We start from the raw sequence: 16,468 nt of genomic DNA, 5'->3' as shown, positions 1-16,468 counted from the left end.
AGCCGAGAGAGGGCCCTGCGGAAGTCGGAGCCCGTGGCACAACGCGATCCCAGGCGGGCGCAGCAGCTCGAACGGCGCTGGATCACTCGAGGATCGGACCAGAGGACAGCGGCGCGAGGGGTGGTCCGGAGGGGGGTCCCCAACGGTGGGGGACCGTGCTTGCATGCGGCTCCTCTCCCCTCCCCTCCCTCTCTCGCATCAAACAGCAGCGGCTGCTGCGATCCGGTCGGCTCTCACCTGTCGGGCAGGGCGTCCTCACGGTTGGAGCAGAGCCGCGGGGGAGAGTGTGCGCCTCGACCGTATGCCGGGCGCGGCCCCCCTGTGAGGGCCCGCCGCCCAGTGCAGCATAACGAGGCAGGGGAGGCACCGGAGCAGCGGCGGTGCAATTGTGGTGCAGGTGAAGACGGGCCGCGCCGACCCAGTGAGCGCTCACCCGGGCCCGGCGGTGATATTCATGTACCAGTGGGGCAACTCAGTACACACTACCCAATATTGACCTCCTCATCCCCCGCGGAGTGGGGGCAACAATATCATTGAAACAGTGAGGGGGCTGGTTGGGCGGGAGTGATTGGAGCTCTCTCCCCCCGCCGCCATCCTTATTAATTTTTTCCTGTCACCCGGCCCACCCCCCGTCCCTGTCAGGGACAGAACTCGAACTTTAGATCAAGTCTTGGGGCGGGCAGGCCTGCAGTGGTTCAAGCCACCCAGAACCTAGTTTCTCTGGCGGGGGCTGGGCACGCCGAAGGAGGGAATACGCATATGACCCAGGACACTCATCTGCCAGTGGCAGTGTCTAACACTCATTCGCCCATGACTTGAGCAGTCACGGATCGGCTCGCACAGGGAGAGACGCAGGTAGATCTGGCAGTGCCACGGCGAGTAACCACACTCCGAGGGGTGGAAATGCGCCACCAGTGAATTCTGATGCCCAAGCAGCACATAATTACGCTGTTCCACACCACGTGTGCTGCCCAACAGAAACGCAACATGGCCGGAAAATCTAAATCCGCGAAAGGCCAAGAACGTGCTACGCCTGGGTCGGCACCGAGCGATCAACAGCTAATACCAACTTTACAGTCGCTGGAAAGCACACTCCAAGCCGACTCTACACAATTTGAAAAAGTACTGCAGGCAATCATGGACACTAAATCCTCCCCGGAACTTAGAATAGACACAGTATCACAAGATTTTAACCTATTAAGGGTGGACCACCGCAATCTGGCAGAGAGAGTGAAGTCAACTGAAGATGTGTTAAACGTGATGAACCCCACGGTCTCGGATAATCAAAAACAAATTCAGCAACTGGACGCAGAGGTGAAGACCCTATGGCGACGTGGCGTAGAAGCAGAAAGCAGATCCCGGCGCAATAATATACGCTTCCTAGGGTTCCCTGAGAAACTAGCAGAACAGAGCACGGAAATATTCTTAGAGCAATGGCTAATCAAAAAAGTGCTAAATGGGTCCCCATCAAAGTTCTTCTCTGTGGAAAGGGCGCACAGAGTCCCGGGGAGCCCGCCGGCCCCGGCCAACCACCAAGACCACTGATAGCAAGACTCTTAAACTACAGAGATCGCGATTTAATACTACAGCAATTCCGTAGTAAAGGATCATTCCGCCACGAAGATTTAGTTGTTAATGTCTACCCAGACTTTACCCAAGAGGTACAGAAAGAACAAAACTCTTATGTAAACATCAAGCAACGCCTCCGCAAGCATAATATTAAATATGCCCTACTGTTCCCTGCGAAATTGAGAGTAATATCAGAAGATCGCACCCATATATTTACCTCTCCCGAAGATGCTTGGACGTGGCTGCATCATCGCGAAGGCGCACCAAGAAACGGTCCAAGGGACAACCCACGGAAAAACAGGCAGCAGAAGAAAGGGCAAAAGCACTGAAAGAAACTCCCCTGCACATGCAAAAGTCCTTTGAGGCACTCCGAGCGCTCCCTACGGCCAACTCGGACTCTGACTCGGTCAGCTCAGATTCCACGATAACAGAAGTGCTCAAGGGCCCGAAGGTCACCCCCAGATCAGCGGACGCACTGTGAACGTAAACTGCTAAACCGCCTCTCCACCCGAACTGTGCGACAAGTCGAAGAGCGAAACAGGAGGCAGACGTGGGAATCAACCTGGAAGACGCCGTTTTCACCTATGAGTATTTTTCGAACAATCCTTATCCTTTTTACGGTGAACAATGACTAATGTCAGTGCGCCTGCGGCCCGGGAGGGGCCAACAATCTGGGAGCGCCCAAACAAACATGCAGACTATGTCTGCAGAAGGATGTGAGCCCCGTATAAGAGCCACCTCCGGTTGCCGAAATGGCTCCCCCTCAGGTATTCGCATGGATACAGGTTTTCTTAATTAGTAGTGTGTTGAGTAGTTTAGTACGAGTACGAGTTCAACGCTACATGGCTCAGAACGCAAACTTTAACACACACCGTTATGAAATAATCACATGGAATGTCAGAGGACTGGGTGCACCAAGTAAAAGAGCTCGGGTATATACACGCCTTAGACGCCAGGGGGTACATATCGCTATCCTACAAGAAACACACCTACTGGAGCCTGATTTACAGGAAATTTGCGGGAAATGGGATGGACAGTCAATAGGCACAACATACTCAGCCTTCGCTAGAGGAGTATTGATATGGATAGCAGGTGGTGTCCCATTTGTCCAAACCTCGCACAGGATAGATCAAGGGGGCAGATATGTGGTAATAGAGGGGCAACTAGACGGGAGACAAATATTGTTGATTGGGATCTATGCTCCCAACAGTGCGATAACGGAATTCCTGGCCACACTTACCCCAGCATTATTGGTAAACCCTGCAGCCCCGGCCATCTGAGGGAGCGACTTCAACAGCACACCAAACGCAGTGTTAGACAGATCAAACACCCTCCCGAAAGGATTAATAAATAGAAACGCCAAGTGCCCCTTGCTGACATGGGCGGGTGATATGAGACTCTATGACCTGTGGCGCATGAAACATCCCCAACAGAGGGAATATTCATTCTACTCAATACCCTATAAAGTGCACACTAGTATAGATATAATATGGGGCACCCTAGATATATGCACACTGACCAATGGAACAGAATATCTGGCTAAGACATTGTCGGACCACTCGCCGCTTAGATTAACACTAAATTGGGGCAGGAGATGCTCAGAAATCCCTACCTGGCGACTACACGTGGAAGCTCTCCAGGATCAGGCATTCGCAGAAGGACTGAACACAACACTGAGGCAGTACTGGGAAATTAATAAAGACACCACAGATACAAGAGCGGTAGAGTGGGAGGCACACAAAGTCGGTAGTCAGAGGACATTGTATCTCGTCCACATGGGGAGTGAGACGCGCACTGCACGCGGAGATTAGCAAACTGGAAAAGGAACTGAGAATAATGGAAATTGCAGTAGCACGAAATGAGCTTCCCTACACAGTGCTTAAAGAGGCGCGCACTAAATTTAATGAAGCAGATTCCCGTCTCCGCAGACATGACCACAAATACCATCTAATGCGCTTACAAACGGAGGGAGATAGATCGGGCAGACTGCTGGCATGGCTCCTCCGCGAGAACCGTCAGCAGTCTCCTATAGGGACCATAGGGCTAGCTGAACAATAAGAGATTAATGGGGCATTTAGGGAATACTACGCGAACCTCTACACCAAATGCACAGCATGCACACTCTAACAACTTGAATCCTTTCTTGCAGGGTCACCCTTAGCACAATTGTCGCAGTCAGACAGGGAGAGGCTGGAGGCCCCTATGGGAATGGAGGAAATGGACTTAGCGCTAGCACAGATGCCCAGGAATAAAGCCCCAGGTATAGACGGACTCCCAATAGAGTACTATTCCACGTATTCAAAACACTTAAAGCCTCACCTGCTGAGAGTGTACGAGGAGGCATGGAGCCGTAAGATACTACATCCTACATTGGGAGAGGCAATGACAGTGGTTCTTCCTAAGCAAGGACGCGACGCCACAGACGTTAAATCCTATAGACCACTCTCACTTCTAAATCTTGATTGTAAAAACCTAGGGAAAATATTGGCTAATAGGATAGCTCCCATTATACACACTTTGATACATGACGACCAAAACGGATTTATCCCAAAATGCAATACTTTTCTAAACATCCGTAAATTGCTGAGTGTAATGGGAGACACCCCACCGGATGCATTTGATGAAATGGTACTTTCATTAGATATCGAGAAGGCATTCAATACACTAGGATGGGACTTTGTATTTGCCACTATGCGAGGTATGGGAATCGGCCCTAACTACATACAGTGGATCCAGACACTGTATGCCAACCCACAAGCTAGGGTGAAAACAGGGGGGGTTGTTTCCGATAGCTTCCCGATCACCAGAGGCACTAGGCAGGGATGTCCCCTGTCTCTCTTGCTGTTTGCCATAGCGATGGAACCATTAGCGACTAGATTACGCGCCATGGAAGCCAGATGGGGCATACTTAGAAGTGGGCTACACCACGTTATATCATTATACGCAGATGCCGCTTTAATATGTGTGCAGAAGGGCAGCGAGGTGAAACCCTCAGTAATCTCACTCCTGACTGAATATGGTGAGATATCGGGCTTGGTGGTAAACTGGGAAAAATCGTGTGTGTTCCCACTAACTATATGGTCTCCGTCGAGAAGGGAAAGGGCCCCAGTGGGACACCTGAAATGGTGTTTTGACACGTTCAAATACCTGGGGGTCCAAATATATCATAGACCTGAGGATCTTAGAGATGGGATCCTGGGGAGAGCACTGGCCTCTATGAAGGGATTGCTGCGTTTTTGGGGTAAACTACCACTGTCACCTCTGTGCAGAGTGGCGGTGGCAAATATGCTGTTACTACCCAGGCTGCTGTATTACTTCGCGGCATTGCCACTCAGGGTCCCCAAGAGCTTTTTCCGAGACCTGAACGCGATCCTAATGCAGCTAATATGGGGATGTAACGCCGCGCTCTGACGCGGCGTCTCTTTCTGTCCTCACGGGTGGAACGCGCTACCGATATTCGGAGCGCCGTTCCCTGCGTTTTTTGACTATGCTTTCTGGGAAGCATATATTTAGCTTCCGGGCGCGCTACACTTACTTGTAGCCTTTTTTCTTCTTTGTTGTTGGTGGTGGGTTTTTTGTTGGTCCTTTTGCCTGTCTCTATCTATGTTGTGTCCATCTTGTCTTCTTCGTGTTTTTGTCCCAGCATGCTCTGTTTTTCTTTTATACTACTTCCTTTTTCCTATACTGGTCTATGGGCTTTTCCCAATCTAAGATGGTGTTACTTCCCTTTCCTGTGATGTCACTTCCCTTTTCTCAGTATATAAGTCAGTCAGTCTTGTTCCTCCTTGCATTGCAAACACTTCCTTCTGGTTGTGCTATTCGCTCCTGTTCTTTGTTCCTGCATTTTTTGCCGTGGGAGATTTTTGCCTGTTCCTTGTTCCTGCTTTTGCCTTGGGAGATTTTTGCCTGTTCTTTGTTCCTGCTTTGCCTTGGGAGATGTTTACTTGTTCCTTTTTTCCTGCCTTTTACCCTGGATACTGCCTAGTTTTGTTTCCTGTTGTCAAGTCCTGTTTTTTCTTGTTTTCCTTCAGGAGTTCCTGTTAGAGGTTTTTTCCCCAGTGTTGGGTTTTTTTCCCTCTTGGACTCCTTCTGGAGGGTACGGTCTGCTTTGGCGTAGCCTGTCAAGCGGCACTGTGGCTACTAGAAGGGGTCGCCCTTATCTGGGAGTATCCAGGACCTGTAGAAGACTTGGTGTATTTGCCAATCCGAAATCCAGAGGTGAGAAGTCCAGCGCAGTACGTGACAGGGGAGGGGACAGAGCGCGCGTCGCACTTACCACATTACAGCGCCCAGTAAGCGCGGGAGGTCTGGGCGCCCCTAACTTCGAATTCTATTACGCCGCCGCACAGCTACAGTGGGTACTACATTGCATACACAGACCCATATTGGAGGAATCTGCTTGGGCGCTGGCGCAACTGCACGGAGAACCGTTAATCTCATGGCTAACAAATAAAACACCGAAAGGGGCGTCTAACAATCCGCTAATGTTAGGGGCACACTCATGTTGGAAGCGTTATATACAAAAAGATCACGGAGCGCTCCCTTACTCTCCGCTCATCCCACTGGGACTAATTCCTGGATGGGCCAACGTGGCTAGGACGCACTCGCTCACGGCCTGGACGGAGGCGGGCATAATGACGATAGGTGACTACTTTGAAGAGGGGAAACTGATGACATTTGAATCTATACAAGCCCTCACAGCAGTAAACCCAGGACAATTCATAGCATACCAGGCCATATGTCACTTAATTAAGAAGGCATGGGAGGCCGGAGACCAAGAACCAGTGATTTCCCCCACACTGCATCATATGCTGCATCAAATAAAAGTAGTGTCGAACTTATATAAAATCCTGAATAAATTCCCTGAACCCAATCTGGAGAATGTAAGGGATAGATGGAATGCAGTCCTGCCAAGCCCGATACCACAAGATGACTGGCCGAAAGTCTTATCCCAAACCCGGGGGTATCGAGAAATCCCATATTTCGCTTCACACAATTTAATTACACACACCAAACGTACCTCTCACCAGCTAGGATTAAACATATGTTCCCTGGATCGGCCCCAACTTGCCCTAGATGCAATGCTCCAATAGCACATTTTTATCATATGGTCTGGGAATATGCCCAGGTAAATAGGAAGTGGAGCAGAGTGGTAGAGGAGGTCTCGGAGCTGATGGGTCTTGTACTCGCAGTTCACCCTAAATCCTGTCTGCTAGGGCTGAGATCGAGGGAAAAAAACACAGGCACCTACACAAGTTCGCAGATCTATCATACGTGATGTACAAAATATTGATAGCTATGAATTGGAAAGCGCCCACAGCACCAGATTTGAAAACTTAGCACTTCTTAACATTGCGCTGGGCCCGCACAGAATCTCAGGTACTACAAAAACTAGCAAGAGAGGGTCAACAACACACAGGTTGTGAAGCCTGGGAAATGTTAGTAGATAAATTGGAGGCCAAGAATGATGAGAGACCGCCATGAACCTAACAAAGATACTGCACTGGAGAAAACTGGATAGCACCCGACCACCCCTAACATACCATAACAAACAAACCGGGCGAAATATATCTCCTTGGACGAGGGTGCTCCCACACCCTCAAATTGCTGCTCTCCTCAGCAGCCATTAAGTGACGTGTAAATAATAAGAATATGAATAATAAGTACCACTACAATATATATCGCGATTAAGCACTGGACCGATTCCCCCCACCATCACAAACAAAGCAAGAAACAGCAGGGAATACTGGAACCAGGCAGCTAGCTATGGGGCAATTAAGACCACATTGCAAGACCCACCACCAGATACAGCAGTTATATACTTTTGAGTATTATAACAAGACCTAAGTTATGTTTTTATAGTTATGTATGAATGTATATATTACAACTGATCAATCGTATCCTGTAAATGTAAATGCAAATAATGGTATCCATATGTGTATTGAAAATTTAATAAAAATATTTAAAAATAAAAAATTATTACTAGCTGAGGATAAATATCCCCATATACTAATAACCCATTTTCCTACTCTAAGCTGGTGCCCTTTCTCTGATGTTGAGACATATATATGATTTTTCTCGAAACTTACTATCAAGGAGCTTCAAGATTTGCAACTCACTTCCACAAACCTGATTCTGGGCATAACATGCTTGATGATCGACATAACTGATAGTGCTGACAGTCGAAGACTATCCATTGCTAAGCAACAGGAGCAAGAGACCACAGTTTTGATGTGAGCCATGAATGAGATTTCACACTGCCCACACAGAAGACCTCATAAACTCAGTAACAGTGGACTTGGTTCACGTTGGTATCTTTGGCCTATGTATTAAAACATTTTGTGGATGAAAAGTGTAAGGTGCTATGTGCCAAGGATCAACTAAACAGTAATGCAGCTAACCCGATAGTAACATTGAAATTCCACAGTGAGTTTCAGAAAATGGAATCAAAATAATGAGCAAATGAAAAGAGGGATGCAAATGGGAAACAGGTTAAAACATTATGCAAATAAACAAATGTCTCTCTTAAGATGGGTTTTCTACTACTGCCCTTGCTGTGAATGGGAGCAGATAGTGCATGTTTGGTAAACTTGAATTTCATTAGGCTATGGGTTAGTATGCCCACAATCAAAGGTATGAAATTCTCTATTTCAATACGGGTTGCTGGTATGGCTGTGAACTTTTTTCGAATGCAAAGTTCCATTGCCAACAGTTTTAAACTAGGCTAAGTTATGGAAATTAACCTTTAGTTTGCTTACAGAGTAGGCCTGTCTATTCTCTGACGCATTTCACACAGATAGTAAGATTGTCACTGTTTGTTTGTTGAACTGATCCGTTGAAGATTAAGGTGGTCATTATATCGTGGTGGCGGTCTGACCGCTGCCAAAACGTTGGTCCTACCACTTTGGCGGCAGTCTGACCACCACAGTATGACTGTGGCGGTTGCGCCACGGTCGGACCACCAGCACCGCCAGTTTCCCTCCTTTGGAGAGACTGGTGGTGCTGGCAGTCCTAGTCCGCCAGAGCAGCGCCGCCCTGGGGATTATGACTCTCATCTCTGCCAGCTTCTACATGGCGGTTGCACCACCATGTAAAGGCTGGCAGAGATGGGGTGCGGTGGGTCCAGGTGGGCCCAATGGGGGTCCATGCACTTGGCATGGACAGTGCAGGGGCTGCCATGGCCAGCCCCATTGCACTATTCACAGGCAGCAACCTGACCGTTGGAGTTTGGCCGACGGGCTTTTCGGTCAGCCAAACTCAAAATGACCCCCTAAGTACCTAATTCCCTGATGAGCACTGTATATTCACTCTGTCACACTAGTCCTTTCATTTAAGCAAAATGTCACCATCTTAACCTGAAAGACTTGATGAGCAGACAAATGAGGGGCTCTGAAAAATGCCAAGATATTGCTTAAAGGCAATGTGCCTGAAAAACAATGTGTGCTGTAACTAGTGGTATTTTCCCCAGGACATTTACATTGAACTGCATCATCCAATAGAAACAACCCTAAAAATAGGATGTTTTCTTTCAAGAAGAAATCAATAAAAAAAGTTAGCTTTTTCTAAGGCTGCTATGGGTTCCTGCCAAGTTAATTCCCATGCCCCATCCTTGCTCAGAAACTGTTGAAAGAACCTAGCCTTAAAGGAGCATTAATGGCATCACTGCCATAAAAAGATTGCAGAGTCCAGGTTGTCCCTTCATCCTGGTTCTACAACAATACCCTTTAAGGTCACTTAAAAGAATGTCTGAACATTTTCTGACTTCCTATATGTTTTACTTGGCCCCACAATTAACACTTCCTCCGAGGTCACATACACTAAACCTTTAAAATAGGTGTCTGGTTTTTTTAATTGAGTCTGTTTTTAGTGGTAGGCTTTTTGTGGTTTCAAGTTAATACATTTTTGCAATTGACATGTATACCATGGGGTGGCACCTAAATCCTTTTATATTTTGAAATTATTGCATTTCATCTGTAAACTTGTTCATTTACCTTTATTAGCTCCCATAATTGGGCTAAGCCCTTGATCTTTGAGCAAGGCCAGTCAAACTGAATTAGACCAAAAAGGTACCGTAGATACAACGTTGACCACCCCTGTTTATTAAGTAGTTGGAGTTTGGTGTACAGAAAGATAAAAAAGATGCCATTGAGCTTTTTACACTTTACTATTCTACTCTTATTGATATGTTTCCTTCCTAGATGTTGTTAGAGACTCAGAGGCTGGCTCTCTAGACCCTGGCACTAATGATTTAGTCAATGTGCCAACTCAAATCAGAAGATCAGTGGTACTACAACCATTCCACAATCTACAGAGTAATATTTGAGTGAGATTTGTTTTAGGTAATGGTACATCCCATGAGACATTACCGGGATAGTTAGTGGAACCCCAAACTCTCTTTCATTGAACAACTATACACTTAAGGACACTGGAGCATGCGGGATACATAATAAATATTTATTTAAAATCACAACACTAGTCTAGTCCACATGATATGAATTGTAACAACAGTCAATACAAAAATAACTACAGCAGCAACTTCGCCAAAAGTGTAAATAGGAGGAACAACTCTGACATGGTTGCTGTGATAAGTCTATATCAATCCTATTCTCATTTTACTGCTTCTAAGCATTTTTCTAATTCAAGTGAGTAAAACCTAATTTGAGTTTCAGAGATGGCCCACACCCCCATGTATATTTGAACAATAGTCTTTATGTTCAATGCAGTCAGAAGGTCTGATATACTTGTCTCATGAAGCAAGCTGCTTATATGTCAGCAAGCAAAGGTTAAACGTCCCTATCCTAGTAACCTTCAGTGGGTACCAGAGATACGATTCTATATGCATTCAGCTCTCTGTGCTCAACTTTTATACCATAATCGTATTGTTGTTAGAAACTCTTAGAAGAAATATTTAACAGAAAATGATCTGAGACAGTGTTCTCTTAAAATAACAACAGAAAATGAGAAATGTGGTTGTTAACCTTCTAGAACTTAGGCATCAAAGCTAATGACAAATTAAGCAGTCAGGGTACACAGTAAATACTTCAGATATATTCATGTAAGCTTGATCATCACATTGCAGAACATAATATAAATTAAATGTACTTCATATTAATCAGACGCATTCAGCATTTTACTAATCCTGCAAATTTACTTATTGATTGATTGACTTGCACATGCAACTCAAGCAGAGTGATACCCAGACTAAAAATTTATAATATACTAACCAATATAATAGAAGTGATAACCACAAATCCGAAAAGTACATTAGATAAGGATATTAATCGACAGTTAATTGCTAGTTTTTAATCTAAGGAGTGTTACAACTGAGATATACTATGCATCGGCTTTTGCTGAAAGATTTATGTAAGATATTGATGGACAGCCCTTGTATAATGGTCCTGTTACTTATCTACATTTTTGCCTTTGATCCTGTGGTCACTGAAGAGAATGTTAAAATACTGTCATCTAACATGTCACATAATTTAACTCAAATTCATGTTGGTGCTAAATCTTCAATCATCATTGACAAAACCTAAATAAATTTCAAGCGCCAATCATTATACATAACGGAGGATGCATTAGTCTTCTTTTACGAGTGTGCTCTAAAGGCATAGACCACAAACATTTATTTGATAAAACTAGAAACAGGTTTGCTTTGCCATTGAGGCTCAGCTTAAAGTGATGCATTTTCCTTACCCTCCAAGATATTACCGAACTATGAATACAGAGATTGTGCTGTCTATCATTCTAGCAGTCTGCGTCTTCAAGAGAAAATCCTCCTGGATCTCACTGAGAGCATTTTCTAGCACATACTGCAGACAGCATATTATCTTAACCCTCTTCTCCATTTCAGAATCCTCTTCTCTCAATAAGAAGCTCAAATAATGTATTCAATATCTCTGTTTGCTCAGGCTTCTGCTTGCCTCTGTCTCCAACCTATTTCTTTTATTGTCTTGAAAATCTAGATTTTTTTCTTAGATCATGTCTCTATCCTGAGCGCACTATATCACTAACCCCTATGTGCCCCCAGTAATATGTCTTCTCATATGTTTTCACATTACTCCATTGAAGTGGAACAATTAAAAATTACCTGATAATTTTAGCTATTATAAAAACAGCATTTGCTATAAAACTGGAGCAAAGCTATGTTTAAACTGTAGATGCACACAGCCTAACAATACTAACCAGGTACTCAATGGACAGCATTCTTCACTTATAAAACTAGTTATACATTTGTTGAAAGGGAACCAACAATTCAATATTTGTCTCTACAAGGTAGCCCTATATTGGAGTCGAGGGTCTAACCCATATATGGAGAGACTTTCTTTCTGGTTTGGAGTTGTTGCAGCTTGTGTTGGGATTCCATCTTTTCCATGTACATGATCCTTTTCATTATTACTCAGAAGGACAATTAAAACACATTTGCAAAACGTATTTACTTCCTTGCCATCCACTATCATTAAAGTTTAACAGCATTTATAATTCCCTAATTTTAACTTATTATTTGACTCATGACATTCACAGAGTTAACATGAAGGTTTCATCTAGTTAGACAGCTCAGTAAGTTAAGTGCAAATTATTATGGCCCTAGGACATGTTAACCTGTCATCATTTGGTGATGGATAAATGGACAACCTTTCAATTGGAGAAAAGACATAGCAGAAATACAGGAGCAAAGTGTGTATAAAACACATTGTAATTATTATTATTTTCTTTTCTTTTACAAGAAATATTATTTCATTGTATTGCTCAAATATTCTGAATGTAGTTTCTCATATCAACTTTAATGACCAGATTGTTAGTCGTTACACTACTAAGCTTTCTCATGGCTTTCTGAACAAATTGCTTAATCAATAGTGTCATATTTTGTATGTGTGTCATTTGCGGTGCAGTACATTTTGTGGAACAGGGCATATGTGGCATTTTGAAGTATACTAGAGCTTTGCCGTGGTTGGACTCACCCAATAAGATACCACTGACCACATTCTTATTCAGTTGCTGAATATTGTGATTCACCCAATTAAAGTATGATTATTATGTTTGTATCATCTGTTGAAGGCTACTTGAACATAGATAATATTAGATCACATGCTTAAAGTCAAACCACATGATTTAAAGAAGTCACACATGTCAGCCTAGGGATGGGTGCCCTAATTACTCAACTCTATTTCTAAAAAATAAACAAGAACATTTTTATGTAAATTTATCCGATTTTCCATGTTGGTGCATCATTAAAGAAGTTAGGGAAAAGATTTATTGATTATATTCTAATGGACAATTTATAAACCAGATATAATTTAAGCCACCCTGAAGCGTTTGTGGGTGTCATAGGTTTATTGTTGTCTCAGTCTTCCACCTCACCAGTTGTCTGTGATGGTAAATTGACTCTACACTTGGATCACCTCATAGACTGGCATTTCAAGGTAGGTTGGTTACCACTAATAAAATTGTGTAATGCACTCAAACTCTGCAATATTCCCCCAGCATTCACCACTCCTAATGGCCAATGCAAATTGGTGTCTGAGTATGTTTGCTAGATTTATACCTGCATCCTAAACAGTGAATGTTATTTGCATGTTGTCATTTCTTCTATAAGGATTCACCATTAATTTCAAATCAAACAAGATCTCTAGATATCACACATGGGGAAATCATGTGTGCCAAATGCTTTGAGAAAATAGTAGACCACAGTATTGAACACATTTACATGTAGTAATTCCTAAGACATGTCTCTCATTATTTTTGCAGTGATTGTTAGGGCACAGTTCGTGGCCCTGTAATTAGTATAATGGCATTAAATCTCTAAACTGTGAGTTCATGTAGATTGTGCAAGATCTTGCAAACACTGCAATAATCGATATTCAACAAGATATTTACATGTCTCATCTATTTCTTTGCATTCTTAAGAACACATACAAACATTCACTTATCAAAAGAGCATGAGTTAGTATTTTAAAGAAAAGGCTTCTTATTTCACTATATGCACATTCATCTGTTTGTGCTCTCACATCTATTCTGTTCTTGAATAGCGGTAAGCCCAATACTCCAACTTTTAGCATGCATCTAACATTTTGCTTGCTTCTCTCTGTTTTCTTTGACCATATCAATCCTTCATTATATCTTTCAATGAAAACTCACTAATTCATAGATGCAGTTTTGGCTTTAATTCTGTTTACTTTAAAATATCTCTCCGCCCCTGTTGAACACCAGTATTATTTATGTTCATTGCATACTTTTGGAACTCATCTAGGTGCTTTGACACAGTTTTCAGACTCAAGCCTTCATTTGTTTCAGAACTATGACAATGCTCTTTGTACGTGTGACATGTTTTGAAATGTGCACTTTGTGCACCAAGACATTGCACAAAGCAGTGTGAGATGTTGAATGTCACCCATTCTGCAAATGATGCATGACGTGTAGGCTGCGGTGCAACTATGTACCAAATATCTTAAGTAATTTTTAGTATTAAAGTATTTTAATAAGAAACTACAATAAATGAAATTTCACAGTATACATATAAAGACCTGGTGGACTCATTGTATGATTTACATAAAACCTGGAAACTCCTCTAATCCAAGCTCAATGGATAAAGAGAAGACATGCTGGGCTACATTATCCATATTCATCAATTTTAATTTAATTTGCACAGTGGTACCAAAGACGACACCTTAAAATTTGGCAGTGATACATAATACAATTTGAGCTTGTAGTTTCAAATTAATTCCAATGAAATGTTTTGTTCAAATAAGAAAACCTAATTTTGTTAGGTCATAGAGGGGCTTTTCATTATTAGTTTTGTACTCCAGCTTCTGCTTTACTTTTCTGTGTCTATGTACATGGATGGCTTGTGATCAGCGTCAATGTAATAACCATTTCTTAAGCTGCAAAACATTTCCTTTACGCATTATGCCCAGAACATAGAAGGTGCTGGAAATAGTGATCACGGTAATCCTCACTAAAGAATTTGCATTAGGAATGTTTCCATACGGAAGATAGTATGGGAACCCATTCACATTGCTCTTTAATGTCAGGATATCCAGAAATACTCTATTGTTCATCTAGAAAATGTATATCTTTGTGTATTAGCCAATGGTTTCCAATTGGGATTTACTGGAGTCCTTCCTCATAATGAACCCACTGACTTTACCTGCACCAATACTGACTATTTTAATTGTTATTTTACTACTTATTAAATACATCTTTTTATTTAATACATTAGTACATATATACTATGTCTATGAAAGCTAATTTTGACTTTAGGGTATTCAACTAGCAAATATAGCGTAATTGCACCCTGTAGATCACTGCATCACCGAAAAACTTAAGTCATGAATTTGGCCCTCTGGCCTTAAGGTAAGCTTAAACTAATGCAACATGGCCTCTGATCTGCTTACTATGGGAGCAGCTGGAGAAGAGCTTTACAGGAACCCATTCAAAATGTACAGCTTCCCAATTCGTTCCTTCCCTCTTCCAGCCAGATTCTCACAATAACTGCTACTTTGATTTTTTCTGGTCAGACACAGCATTTGATTTCACTCTATATTTTGCAGTGTTTTATGGTTGACAGGATTGATTATTAATTGTTTATCATTGCATTTAGCTTATTACTCCTTTTCCAAAGACAGTTGTTACCTGAAACCATGAACCTAACCCTACAGAAACATACAGTAGTTTCCACCTTCAAATACATATCTTGCAGATCAGTTAATTCTTATTAGTTACTATTCATTGTTTCTGTTTCCTGACATGTTTTCTACAATTTTTATCCAAAGAACTTTGGAAGATAATGGCTACTACTCTTTTGATAAAGGTCAAATGGAGTGCTCAGAAAAGTCACTATTTAAAAAAAAAGCAATCTAAATACCTTGCATTTTTGACATTCAAGAAAAAGTTTGAAAATTTGACGTTTTATTTTTCAGAGACTCTTAGCTGTGCAGTGAAGACAGCGGTACTATTGTTTCTTCATTACTTCATTGAAATTCAAAGGGAACTTTGCAAATAATTTGCATACCCTGTGCTTAGAATGTTATAATCATGTAATGTTTGAGAACATTAGGGACATCCGCACCCTCCTCAACCAAAGTGAGACCATCGTCCTCATCCTTCTGGACCTTTCTGCCGCCTTTGACACAGTCTCACACAACACACTATGCACCCTCCTCCACGACGCCGGCATCCGAGACTCAGCACTGCAATGTCTCTTCTCGTTCCTCACAGGCAGAACACAGAGGGTCCAAATCCCCCCCTTTCTCTCAGAAGCCACCAAAATCATCTGCGGTGTCCCCCAAGGATCCTCACTAAGTCCCACCCTCTTGAACCTCTACATGACATCACTAGCCGCCTTCGTCAGAAGCCAAGCACTCAACATCATCGCCGACGACATCCAACTGATAATCTCCCTCTCCAACAACCCGACCACTGCCAAAAACAATTTCCACGAAGGAATGAAAGCAGTCACCACCTGGATGAGAGATAGTTGCCTCAAACTGAACTTGGACAAAACAGAAGTCCTCATCCTCGGCTCCACACCCTCCGTCTGGAACAAGTCCTGGTGGCCCTCTGCCCTCAGAAATGCCGCCACTCCCACGGCCACGCCCGCAATCTAGGCATCATCTTAGACTTATCGCTCTCAATGGACCGACAGGTGAGCGCGGTCACATCAGGTTGCTTCCACACCATGTGCATGCTTCAAAAGATCTACAAGTGGATCTCCACTGAAGCCAGAAGGACAGTCACCCAGGCCCTTATCAGAAGTTGCCTCTACTACGGCAATGCTCTCTACGCCAGAACCACTGCCAAGACTCGGAAAAGACTACAGTGCATCCAGAACACCTCCACCCGTCTCTTCAAGAACGCCCCACACCAAAGCAACACCTCCTCCCTCCTAAAAGACCTACAC

At 43.3% G+C, this 16,468-nt stretch overlaps 1 protein-coding gene across 1 annotated transcript in view; it reads right to left on the bottom strand.

The window, feature by feature from the left end:
- The window catches only part of OTOG (otogelin), a 956,473-nt gene that overhangs the window by 581,139 nt on the left and 358,866 nt on the right, over positions 1-16,468 (bottom strand). The gene's annotated exons all lie outside the window — the stretch shown is intronic.

This window comes from Pleurodeles waltl, chromosome 3_1 (genome assembly GCF_031143425.1).
Source record: "Pleurodeles waltl isolate 20211129_DDA chromosome 3_1, aPleWal1.hap1.20221129, whole genome shotgun sequence".
Classification (NCBI taxonomy): domain Eukaryota; kingdom Metazoa; phylum Chordata; class Amphibia; order Caudata; family Salamandridae; genus Pleurodeles; species Pleurodeles waltl.
The sequence above is the reverse complement of the archived record's forward strand: the minus strand, read 5'-3'. Positions and strand labels throughout refer to the sequence as shown.